The following is a 13,187-nucleotide window of genomic DNA, read 5'->3' as shown; positions in this document are numbered from 1 at the left end:
TTCTTCATAATAGTTCCAAACTGGACCCAATCTAAAAGTTTATCGATAAGGGTTAAACAGACGGTATATATCCTACAGTAAAATATACTCACTGATAAAAGGAATGTGAAAGGAATTAAGTATTAAAACTGGCAACAATATATCTCAAAATTAGTATGCTAAAGAAACCAGATGCAAAAGTGTACATATATATGAATTGATTTAGATGAAGTTCAAGAACAGGAAACACTAATCTACGTTCATAGTATAAGGAGGACAAAGGAAATTTCCGCAGTAATAGAAAAAAAGGATACATATTAATTGTGGTGGCAGTTATAGTCAAAGCTAAATGCACATTTCATTATATTGAAATTGTGCCTCAATTAAAAAAAAAGAAAGGAAAAAAAAAACAGATGTCTAATCATTGCATTGCCTAGTCTTCCTCCACAGATTGTGCTTGTCCTTTTGCTGGTATGCTGTGGATATTTCAGTTCTGTATATATGACTAAAGGATCTGAATGTCACCTTGCCCTGTGTTGTGAAGGATGCATGAGATTTTAAAGAACACAGAAGCTCTGTTTTTATTTTCATTGTGAGTAAATTTAAATTCTAGTGGTCATTACACACTAAAATAAACACAAAGGGATCTCCTCAATATCATCACTTGGATTACATTTGTACTTTCATATCTTCTCTCCTAGCTGTTTTTTTCCCTGCATTTTCAATGGAAACGTTTACTCTGTGATATTATTTTAGCAATACAATATTTCATTTATTATTCAAAAGTCCCATTGTGGGGCTGGAGAGTATCCCTCACTTAAGCAGTAGCAGTCCACACATGAGCCCTTCTAAGACTGAGGCAGGAATGGTCTAGATTTTGGATGGAGGCAGCCAACCACAGAGCAGAGACTGGAAAAATGATGGAATGAGAAAAAACTAAGTATAGGTACAGCACAGCAAGGGGACTGATTATGCAAAACGTAAGCCAGCAGCAAAAACATCATGCTGCTCCTCTGAAGCCCTCCATGCTCTCCAAGTGTCTCTTATTACAAAGTCAATGTCCTTATAAGACCTGGCCTGAGGCAATCCCTCCCTCACTAGGCAGGCCTATGGGTGACCTCCCACTTCAAGCTGTTTGCTTTGCCTAGACCCCTTTCCTGCAATATCCTCCTTAATCTAAATTCTTTCTTAAAGATGACCTTTGATGGAGACTGTCTTTATCTCATCTTTTAAAAGGACAATGACTCATTATTTTCATTATTATTGATGTTACTGTTTATAAAACATTCACATTCACAAACAATACACCTGCATTTTTATTTATTATGCTACCATTTATGGTCTTTTCTTCACTAGAATTTAAGATAAAGGCAATGGATTCTTTCCAATCTTTTTGTTGTTGTTATTGTTGTTGTTGTTGATGTCTCCTCATGTTTCTACAATGCTTTCATAGAGTGGGTACCTAAAATATTTTTAATAAATGGAGAAAATTTAATGGGATATTCAACAAACAGTACTCATGAACACTTTGGGAACATTTCATATTGAGAAAATAGTGGTGCTATCTGTATAATGAAAATATTATTTAAAATATCTAAGTGATGTTTTCATCCATTTTGACCCGGAGAAAACAATAATCATCACTGAAGCTGAATGTTTCAGTTATGGTCATCTTAAAAAACAAACAAACAAATAAAAAAACAAGACAAAGTAATCTTTTGAGATCTCTCTTGTTTTTCTGTTATCTTCTACAGAAGAATATTGAATAAAAACTGAGCATAGAACACTTCCCCAATCAAACATTTGGGAGAGTTTAGCTCTCCTGCAGTATCATTACAGATAGCATTTGCAAAACTTACTAATTAAGTACATTAAATTCTTACACCTAGTCCTATTCTGTGTTATTCAAATTCTTTGAATGCTGTTAATGCTCTTAGGAAACAGTTTTTGATCTACTATAACTATAATAAGAGCACATTTGTTTTATTTTGGATATTGTTTACCTTGTGATAAAAAAGAAAGAAAAAAGCCTTTAAAGTTGCAAACCTGAGATTAAATCCCGTTCTTTTCTTTACAAGGTGTGTGGCCTTGAGCACTTTATTTAATTATGAGTCTTCAGTTAGGTAAACCTGACTGGGGGTGATGAAAAGGGTAATTTTATTATGAGAATTAAATAAGCTCATGTTTGTGATATATAGTGTGCCAAGACAACGTGTGGAAGAAGAAGGAATCGTGACATTACTGATGATACTTAAAATTTATGAAGAACTTATCATATGTCAAACATTCTCATAAGTGCCTCATATGTATTTTCTCACTTATCCCCCGGAACAATCTGGCCAAGTAGGAATTACTATCCACATTTCACATGTGAGAAAAATCAAGAATCCATGGGGTAAGGGGATTGCCCCAAATCACTGTGCTTGGAAGCAAGGAAAAAGAATCTTAAGTCGAGTAGTTTTGTAACCAGGGGTGGGAGGAGTAACCCTATTTCATGCTGAACTTAGTGCCTCCCACAGGATTACACTGCTCCCCTCTCCATTTCCTTCAGATTCAAGAAAGCCCTGCATTGACTTGAATGGCAGACATTAAACAGATCATTGCCCCTCCACTCTTTAGTTTTTATTATATTATTTTTAAGATGCTGAGAAACTTCATCTTTTCTCCATTTTTCCTTTGTCGCCTTCCCCACGCTGTTGACATTTCACTCCCTTCAGGAGGAGGCTGAGCTTCTGATTTCTAAATTCAGTTCACTTTAGCTCCAAAATAAAGAGACACAACCTTGTGAAAAGTGTGTTTGTGGTTGCTGTGGTTACAGCATCAGTCACACATGCAGGCTGGCATGAAATCCAAGCCAGGGGGATAGTGATGGGGCCTGAAGAATTAATGCAGGACGAGAATCAAAGGTATACACAGAGAAAAGGACATCTGAGACAGATATATTCTCTGGCTTGTGTGTCCAAGGAATCCCTGAAGGTCAACCCATGCAAGAGCTAAATGGGTGAACACTGCCCAAGTGAACTGACCCTTCTCTGCTGACTGGAAATGTCAAAGGGACACAAAAGTTAAAGGGACATGAAAGTTAACTCTGCTCTGTACTTACAGCAAGCATGGGCTTTTCCTGAAAGCTATGTATAGGTGTTAAAGGTACCCACAACAAAAGAATAATTAAATTCTCCACAGTCAAGTCAGAACTTGGCAAAAAATCAAGAAGAAAATAAAGACCAAAAAAACATAGGTGACCGACAGCTTCAGTCCCAAGAAAAAGAGTGACACTAACTGCAAAATATAATAAGCTCTCACTGGATATTAGTCACTATGTGATTATCTATTTATCCATCTATATTTATGATCCTATGTAATGCCCAGACAGCTCTTTGAGTGCTTCTGTTTCCTACATGATGAGGATTAGGCTTGAAACAGAGAGATTTAAGGTTACCCAGCTATTTAATTTAAAGGCAGCATTTGAACCTAAGTCTATACTATTTCTAAGTCTCCTCTCCCAATTACCATACTCTGCTTTTTAAGAAAATATAACTCTTGTTCTTGGACTTTTTTTGCCTGAGCCCTCCTCACAGCATCCACACCTACCATCTTAAAAAAGAATATTTCATTCTGCTCTTTTCAGGAATCTGCTGATCATAACCACATATAGTTATGGCCTATTAAGTATATATCACATCCTCCTGTGCCAGAAATGGGAATCCATTTAAACAAGCAGTTGGACTTTATTGTTACTTTATTCCTCTCTACTTCCCCTCCACCAACTCCTTTTCCTAAAGCAATAAGGCAAATATCACATTAGTTGTCTTCAGAGTATATGAAAATCCCTGAGTTGTTATAACTTAACAGGGAATAGGCATAAGTTCCTCTTATAAAGTTTCCTCCCTTGGTGATGAATTTTCTTCCTGGAGTAGGGTGGATTTGATTTGGGATTTGAACTGGTAAGAATATAATATTGTGTTGGTTATATCTATGGTAATTACAAATGCATCATTCCATCTAGAAGTTTGGAAAAGTATATACTATTGACCAGGGCATCTGTATATTGTGACTATTCTTGGTAAATGGAGACAATTTACCTGGTGTCATTGCACCTCCTACAAAGTATGAAATACTTTAGAGATGTTTACCATTTTTAGACTTTTATTAGCAAGCCCAGGACTCGACTCATCATTGTCAGCTACTTATTTTTAACTCATCACTGAACTACATTCCCCAAAAGGAGAGGCTCACTTACTCAAAGTGAAAGAAAAATGAATGCTAGGTCCTGTTTGACAGAAAGCTAAGGATACCTTTGCGGATGATTCAGGTGACTCCTTCCCTGAGCAGATGAAATCAACCAGCAAGGTTCTATCCTGATAACATGGTCTAAACTTTCAGGTTGTGCAAGGTGTATAAAATCCCAAAGAGAAAAATGCTACCCCCTCTTTCTCCAACTTACCCATGGATATGAGCATTAGGTTCTTCTGATACTGGAGACCTTTTACATATTTTGTAATTATTAGCCATTCAAAACAAGATCTTTATATACTATTACTTTGATGTGCATTCCTAAAATATCATATTCCTTGGTATTAAAATACCATGCTCAATTTTTTTTTTCCAAAATGGATAAAATCACTCGTATTATATTTCTATAAGTTACGTGAAACTTTTAAGTGTAAGGGGCCTCATTTTTATTCTTAATTTATGTATCCCCAGAGAGGGTATTTAATGTATCAATGTGTATTGCTTGGTGGATAAATTATTCATTGAAAACTAATGGTTGAAATTGACAGGGAGTTGAAATATCTAATAATCACTTTCAGGAAAGGTATCAAGAAGTAAACCCCCTCCCAGGATTCTCTAAGGCCCATTGCAATATATTTTTATTGGGGGAAAATTCGTATTTGAAATGCCTAAATTAGAGCATGCTGCTTAAAATCTCAAGCATATTGACCCATGACATCTTCTGAGACCCAGATGGGCAGATCATTTCATTTTATAGAGACTCATGAACAGCTGTCAGCAATAATTTCTAATGGATCCATTTGATTCTGACACATGATATCCTGACCCCATCATCTGGGTCCATCTGTGAGAATGGCAGGAAAATCAAGAAAGGTGGCCAACCACGGGCCATCAGCAGCCTGGCACAGGTGGGAGGAGAGGATGGGTGGAGTGCAGCTGGCGGCACTCTGAGGCTTCCAGGCCAAGGTATGCTATGGCTGTGGCTTGACCACCTCACAAATCTGCCCTCTGCATTTCCTAACACCCAGGGACAAATAAAATGAAGTTTGGTATAAGCTATGAAATAAAATAGAATTAAAAAGGCCTAAAAATATATTGGATGGGATTAGGAATTGGAGGATTTAAAAAAAAAGACATTTAAAAAAATAATTATGAACATAAAGTATTAAAGCTAAATGCTAATGACAAGGTTAAAAAATTTCCTTCTATTGTTGACAAAATAGAGGTTGTGTGACATTTATTTCTTATATATGCAGAAAAACCTCTGTCCCCTTCTTTTTACCAAAAGGATCACCAGGAAAGTAGAGATTATCTGTTTTGTTCGATTTACATATTCTAGTATCCAGAACAATGCCTGAAACACAGCAGCCATTTTCTAAACCTGTGAAAGTAAATCTCACAGATTTACTTGTTGTTGAGGCCTTGTAATGCATGTTTAAAATTTGTTCTAATTAGTTATACGTGACAGTAGAATGCATTTTGATGCATCACGCATAAACTGCTCATTCTTCTGGTTTTACACGATGTAGAATTAAACCAGTTGTATAATCATATATGCACATAGGGCAATAATGTCCAGCTCATTCATTATCATTCATTCCTACCCTCTTACCCCCTCTTCTCCCTTTGTTCCCCTCTGCCTAATCCAAAGTGCCTCTATTCTTCCCTAGCTCCCACCCGCCTTATTGTGAATCAGCATCACTTATCAAAGAAAACATTTGGCCTTTGGTTTTGGGGGGATTGGTTTATTTTATTTAATATGAAACTCTGTAATTATATCCATTTACCTTCTTCTTTAAGGTTGAGTAATATTTCATTGTGTGTATACCACATTTTCTTTATCCATTCATCTGTTGAAGGGCATCTTGGTTGGTCCCTTATTGAACCCAGTGCCTCACATGTGCTAGGCAAACACTCCACCACTGAGATACAACCCCAGCCCTTGAGTTCTTTATCTATCCTGGAGATTAATGTTCTATCTGTGGTACATGTGGCAAAGATTTTCTCCCATTCTGTAGGCTCTCTCTTTACATTATTGTTTCCTTTGCTGAGAAAAAAGCTTTGTAGTTTGAGTCCATCTCATTTATTGATATTTTATTTTGCTTCTTGAGCTTTAGGAGTCTTGTTAAGGAAGTCTGTTCCTAAACTGACATAGTGGAGATTTGGGGTTACTTTTTCTTCCATTGTGCTCTGGGTCTCTGTTCTTATGCCTAGGTCCTTGTTCTATTTTGAGTTGAGTTTCATGCAGAGTTAGAGATAGGGGTTTTATTTCATTTTGTTACATATGGATTTCCAGTTTTCCCAGCACCATTTGTTGAGAAGGCTGTCTTTTCTCCAGTGTGTGTTTTTTGGCACCTTTGTCTAGTATGAGATAATTGTATTTATGTGCATTTGTCTCTGTGTCTTCTACTCTGGACCACTGGTCTACATATCTGTTTTGGTGCCAATGCCATTCTGTTTTTGTTATTATGAGTCTGTAGTATACTTTAAGGTCTGCTATTTTGATGCCTCCTGCTTCAAATTCCTTGCTAAGGATTACTTTGGCTATGCTGACTGGAGAGGAGGTGGGGGAGGATTGAGACAGAGAGGATGCAAAGAGAAAAGTAAAGGAGAAAAATGAAGAAAGAAAGAAAAAGAAGAGAGAAAAAAGAAAGGAAAGGTCCATAAGACTATGAAAAGATGCCTAACAACATTAGCAATTATAGAAATGCAAATTAAAATCACAATGAGGTACCACTTCAGACCCTTTAGGACCCCTATTATAAAATACAAAGAAAAACCCTCAGAAAATATCAAGTACTGGTGATTATATAGAGAACTGTTGTGCACTGCAGATCCCAGTATAAAATGGGACAGCCAATGTGGAAATAACACTTTGGTGCTTCCTCAAAATGTTATACGTGACCCAGAAATTTGACCCCTAGGTGTACATGCAAAGGAATTGACTGTGGTGACTCACACTGATACTTGTACACCTGTCCTCAACATCATTTTTCACAGCAGCTGAATGATGGAGACAAATCAAGTGTTTATCAGCAAAAAAAAAAAGGAAAACAGAAAAATACATGATATAGAGATACAAAGGGAAATTATTCAAACTTAAACATGAAATTCTGAAGTATGCTACACTATCCCTGAACCTTGAAATATGGAACTGAAATAAAATAAACCAAACACAAAATAACACTTATTGTTTGAATCCAATTACATAAGGAACCCAGAATAAGAAAGAGGAGAAAGAGGTTGAGTAGAGGTCGGGGTCGGGGGATGGAGTGTCTTTGTTGAATGGGTGCAATTTCCATTTGAGAAGATGAAAAGTGTTCTGGAAGCAAGCAGAGGTGACACCATGCACCCTTGTTAGTGTAATTCACGCCCCTGGACTATGAAACAAAGTATGGATAAAATGGTCCCTTTCAGGCTGGTGTGCACTTTACCACAATAATCAGTTCAAAAATGGAGCTCATAGTCCATCCAGGTTGACAAACAAAAGAAAGGAAAAGAAAACATAGTGAACAGGGCTTGGCTGCCGACCCAGTTTCTTCCTTTTCTCAATTCTCCACTTTTCCACAGGAATATAAATGGAAATGAGGATAATGTCATCCAAAGTGCCACAATGATGAAGAGATTCGTGATGCAGGGCTAAGACAATCAGATCATGGAATTGCTCTAATTATGTTAAAATTTAGAATTTTTTTGCTCATATTTTAAGAGGCAAATCTCTTCTGTGGCCTTCCTGTGAGTGAGGAAGAACATGCCTAAGGTGCTCCTGACAAGTGCTTTCTACCTATGCCCAAGGCATCCTGAATGTTCAGGAGAAGAGTGCAGTTGAATAAGGAAAACCCTAGAATCCAAGGCAGCTGGTGTCTTTCACCGAATGACACTTGAATCCTGCCCTACCTCTGGTCTTATTTAAACTATTTTGAGATGTTTTTCACCAAAATAATTGTCAGAAAGTGGAAATACATATGAGGATTTTAGTCTTGCTTACTTCATTCATGAAAGAAACACGTTTGGAAAAAACCAGATCTTCACAAAAATGTCTTCTCATACAATAAATTCATAATCCAATGAGCTCTGAATGGCCCTTTTATTGCAGAGAACTTTCATAACCCTATGTAAAGAAACAAAGTAATTTATAAAATGGGACAGGATGATCACAGAATTGCTTCACAGCAACTCCATGTTCACACGCTAAACATTTTCATCATTAACCAGGTTATTTCCTATCAAAATAAAGTGTGTTTTGTTTCCTATTTACCCTAACAATCAAATTTGATTGATCTCCTATAGTGTTAGCAAAGGAATTCAAATTACAAATGATAAGATGTCCCAGGTTTTCTTGGAAATACCAATTAGATGGTGTCTGAATGATCTCTCCAAATGCATGCATGCAGTATTGCAACAAACAGAACCAGCTGTCTTTAATAATAAAGTGAAACAATGAAAAAGCAGAGCTAGAGAGCCAGCATAAAGCTTCCTCATCTGTGAGCCTCTGTCTTTTTTGTAGTTTCTAACTGGAACATGATATTTTCATTTCCCAACTTGCAATACACGAAGAATAACACTGACTTAATAATACATGTGAACTACAATATACATGCACACACATACACAAATGCATACATCTCATACACTGCATACATACCTAGAATAGACCACCTCTCTTCTAGACCTATTCTAAGAGAATTTTCAAGGAAGAGGTTAGATGGGGGGAAAAAATCCAGGTGGTAATAAAACTTATCCATCTGAAGGATACTTGGGAAACATGATTTTCTATTATCAAAAGAAAACACATCTCCCCTTGTAGAGGGAGATCCCCAATGTAAACCTCACATTTTTTCTATAATGATACAAAAATAGTATTGTCCTTACCTGTAAGTAAAATAAGATATTTATTTTATACTTGAAACCACTTTAAAAGCCTGGTAGGGTCCTGCTAGTCCAAAATTACTTTCTTGATCACCCATTGCTGCATAAACTACCTAGGGAAGGATTCAAATTTCTAATCACCAATAACAGAACACTCAAAACTCAAGCAGAGCCCTACGAGAGGAGTCATGTCATAACATTACTGAAATTTCCTTACAGAAAAACACTTGGAACCAAAATATTTCCTGAGAATTTGTTTTCATGGTGAGGGGCTTGGTACAAGATAGCATTGCAGTTCACAACCCTCAATTAAGATTTGACTTTGGCCCCTTCTGAGCTTGCGACCTTGGAAGTCATTTAATCTTTTTGAGCCCTGCCGGGTTGCTGCCAGTATTGCATTAAATGTAAAATACCTAGCAGAATCTGTAGGACCCAACAGTCAATAATTACTCAGAGAAAACAGCAGGACTTTGAGGACCTGACAGGAAGAAAGGGCACAATGCTGGGGGAAGAGGAGCGTAGAAGTAAAGTTTGTCTGGTTAAATCTCACCCAGTTTCACTGTCACACTATGATAATGACCTTTACTGCCAACATCACTTTAATTTTTAATTGCCCAAATCAGGGATTTGCTGTGATGGACCCTGCTAGGTGCTGTTGGATGGAAATGTTATTCAGAGACAGCAATGGACCCATGAGTTTCTGTTGCTAAGTGGTTATCCAAGAGTTGATGAGAAGGTGTCAATAGCTGAACAGAGTTCAAGGAGCGCAGCACACTCTAATCCATTATCAATTCAAAGTGTTTCAAGGTAAATATATACTCACTACTGACTCTAAAAATTAAGATTAAAGTTAAGAAAAAGAAGCAAAAAAATGGAACAAAAGAAAAAAATGGTTTCTAAAACTGTTATTTGGGCATTAGATAATTGCAGAGTGATTAAAGCTTTGGATGTTGTAGTCAGACAGATGGGAACCAAGCTATCTTTTAATCTTAAGAAATTGGTGAACCTCAATTTCATAGATCTCATCTGTAAAATGGAAGCCACTGTCATGTGGGGTCACTGTGGAAATCCAATGGATAAATAATGTTGCACATGGACAGACACATAAAAAGCCTTAGTAACTGTTATTTTTATTCTCATTTGCATGTCAGTACTAAATAATAAAGAAAAGCATAAATATGAAGAAATTTACTAATCCCCAGCTAGGAACGAAAATTATCCACCATTCTGCTTGAATCTTGAATCTTTTCTGTGCAGTATTTATTAATAAAAGGTTAACTCAAACCCATATGTTTTCATTTTTATAACTAATTTAAAGCAAATATTTGAACACTTCAATTCTTCATATTAACTTTGAAAAATGAAATATTCTCCCATGGTGGCATTTTATTTATAAAAAATACACAAAGGAAATGCATTTAAAATTAACATTCTAAGACCCTGTTTCCACTTGCAGAATAGCTTGACAATTACCATTGTTTGAGAAACATGATTATTCCCAAGTTGCTCATACATTTAAGCAGATACCACTGCCATAAAATCAGAGAACATCTTCAATCAAGGGTATAAAGATAAAAGATCCCTCTTGGGAGAAACGATTATTGCGTTATGTTCCTGGCTATAAAAGGGTATGCTTTAACTTTAAGAAAACAATTCCTGAAACCTATTTACTAATTGCAATAAAAGATAAGAAACTCCAATTTACCTAGAAAGATAGAAAACAAACAGAAAAAGGAAAAAAAAAATTCTGGCCATTATTGTCAAAAACTACCTATAGAGTGAGAAATGAAAAGAACAGCTAGAATATTTAACAAAAACAGTTTGGACAGTTAAAGAAAGCATCCAAATCAGAACTACTGTCTTCTTTTAGTTAGCCTTACCTTGTTTTTATAAAAATTATAAATGATCTTTGCAAATATTTGAAATGTTCAGAGTTAAGAAACAAATTTAAAAATTATGTATGATTTCACAAGACTTTTATACTCTAAACATTTTGAATATTATACCAGGCATTTCTCTGTATGTGACTACATGCATAAAATTCTTAACAAAGACATACACCATATATGTTTTATAATCAGTGGTATTTTATGTTGTGTATTGATTTATTTGGGTACTAGAGCTAGAACCCAGGGGCACTTTACCACTGAGTTACCACCCCAGTCCTTTTTGTGTTTTTCCTTTAAGGCAGGGTCTTGCTAAATTGTTGAGGCTGGCCTTGACCTTGAGATCCTCATGCCTCAAGGCACTGGGATTACAGGCATGTGCCACCATGCCTGGCACAGGGCTACTATTTAGTCATCATAGATAAGTATGTAGGTAAATAAATGGAGTTCATGTTATAATTTTAAATGATGAAATCATATTCCCCTGTATTTATATTCTCTAATTCATTTATAAATTTACTACTAAGGAAATGTGGCTCACTTTCAATTACTTGATATTAGAAGCTATATTAGTTCAACATGTGCATTTCTCTTTATATACGTGTAATTATGTCCTTGAGTCAAGAGCCAAAATTCTCTAAGGAAAGTAGAGTTGTTGAAAAAAGAATGTGGTTACCTAGAGTCTAATCCCAGGCTTTGGTTTTGTTCATTCCCAGCATTTCTGTCTCTATTTATGGAGGTGAAATTGAGAAAGTTGAGGATGATTGCTAAAGCTTCCTTCTGCAGAATAATTAAAAGTCTATAAATACAGGGCCCTAAAAAAATAACTTGAAAATGACCAATAAATAAAACAATGAAATGTGAAAACATAAACTCACCTTCACAGTTTTCCAAGAGGCCTCAGAGGAGGTAGATCATAGTCTCATTCCATATAATGACAATTTAATGAAACATATAGGATCTAGTTTTATGATCATTTTTTAAAGGGAAAGCCAGCATACAGAGATTGGCTGTCTCCTAAACTATGTAGCCAGACAATATAAAAGTCTTTGGCCAAAGCCTGATTTCAAGTCCCTATCTAGTCACCAATAAAACTGCTGATTTAAGACAAATCATGAGATGCTAAACTCAAGTCAACTCCATTACAGGTCTAGGGGCATGAATAAACTTTCTAGAAAATGATGAAATCCAAATAGAAAACAAAAAGAATAATTACAGAAATCCAATGTGTGCATGTTATATTTATCAATAAAAACCCATGCCAAATGTGACTTTGGGCATATAAAATAGTTGAAAACATTATTTATACATATATACATATAATATCTTGGTCACTGGGTAAAGGAATATGTAATTGGTAATTCATTTCAAATAAATAAATATGAACATACTTTTAGTTAAAATTTTCTACCTGTGGAAAACATCTTAAATACAAATAAATGTTTGTGAAAAATGTTTATAATTATAAAATGGAAAACAATACAAATTGTTAAAATGGGCCATTGACTAAGTAAAATACTCACAATGTTGATCAAGTTGGACCCAGAAACTATAAAAATAAAAGAACTTTATCTGAGATCTTAGTAATTGCAACTTGGGAGATGGATTCAGATAGTTCTAAATCAGTTTTCCAAAGGAGGCAGAGATAGTAAGAATTTACCAAGCCAAGTAATGCTGATTTATTACAAAGCAGTAAAAATTTCCTTGTAGGAGACCTCTATTGAAAGTTGAGAATGAATGGGGACTACATGATAGGGGTTAGTGACTAGTAGAAGACGAAGAATAGAATGTATATGCATAGTAAAAATGTCTATAAAACATGAATCTGATAATCTCTTGGCATATATGGAGGAGTATTTGGATACAAGGCAATCATCTGATAATTCCAATGGTCAATCCAAGGGAGAAGTTACCAATAACAGCCTGAGATATGCATAAGTCCTGCTTCCTTAATCACCTCCCTACTTCAGATTCAAAAGCCCTTTCAATGTGGCTCTCAAAGTGACTTTCATTTCAAAAAAACAATATTCCCCATTCAAAACCAAATTTCAAAATCTTAAAAGTCTTAGTTATTATTTGACAGGAGATTTTTAAACAATCTTAGAGGAAGTATGCTTTTGCAAAACATGGGTAAACCTAAATAAGGCAAATATGTTTGCAAACAGAAAATACGTACATTATTGAAGTTATTTTAATCATTTTCTTCATTTTCCAAATTTC

This window comes from Ictidomys tridecemlineatus, chromosome 1, assembly GCF_052094955.1.
Source record: "Ictidomys tridecemlineatus isolate mIctTri1 chromosome 1, mIctTri1.hap1, whole genome shotgun sequence".
Classification (NCBI taxonomy): domain Eukaryota; kingdom Metazoa; phylum Chordata; class Mammalia; order Rodentia; family Sciuridae; genus Ictidomys; species Ictidomys tridecemlineatus.
Note: the sequence above shows the minus strand (reverse complement) of the source record.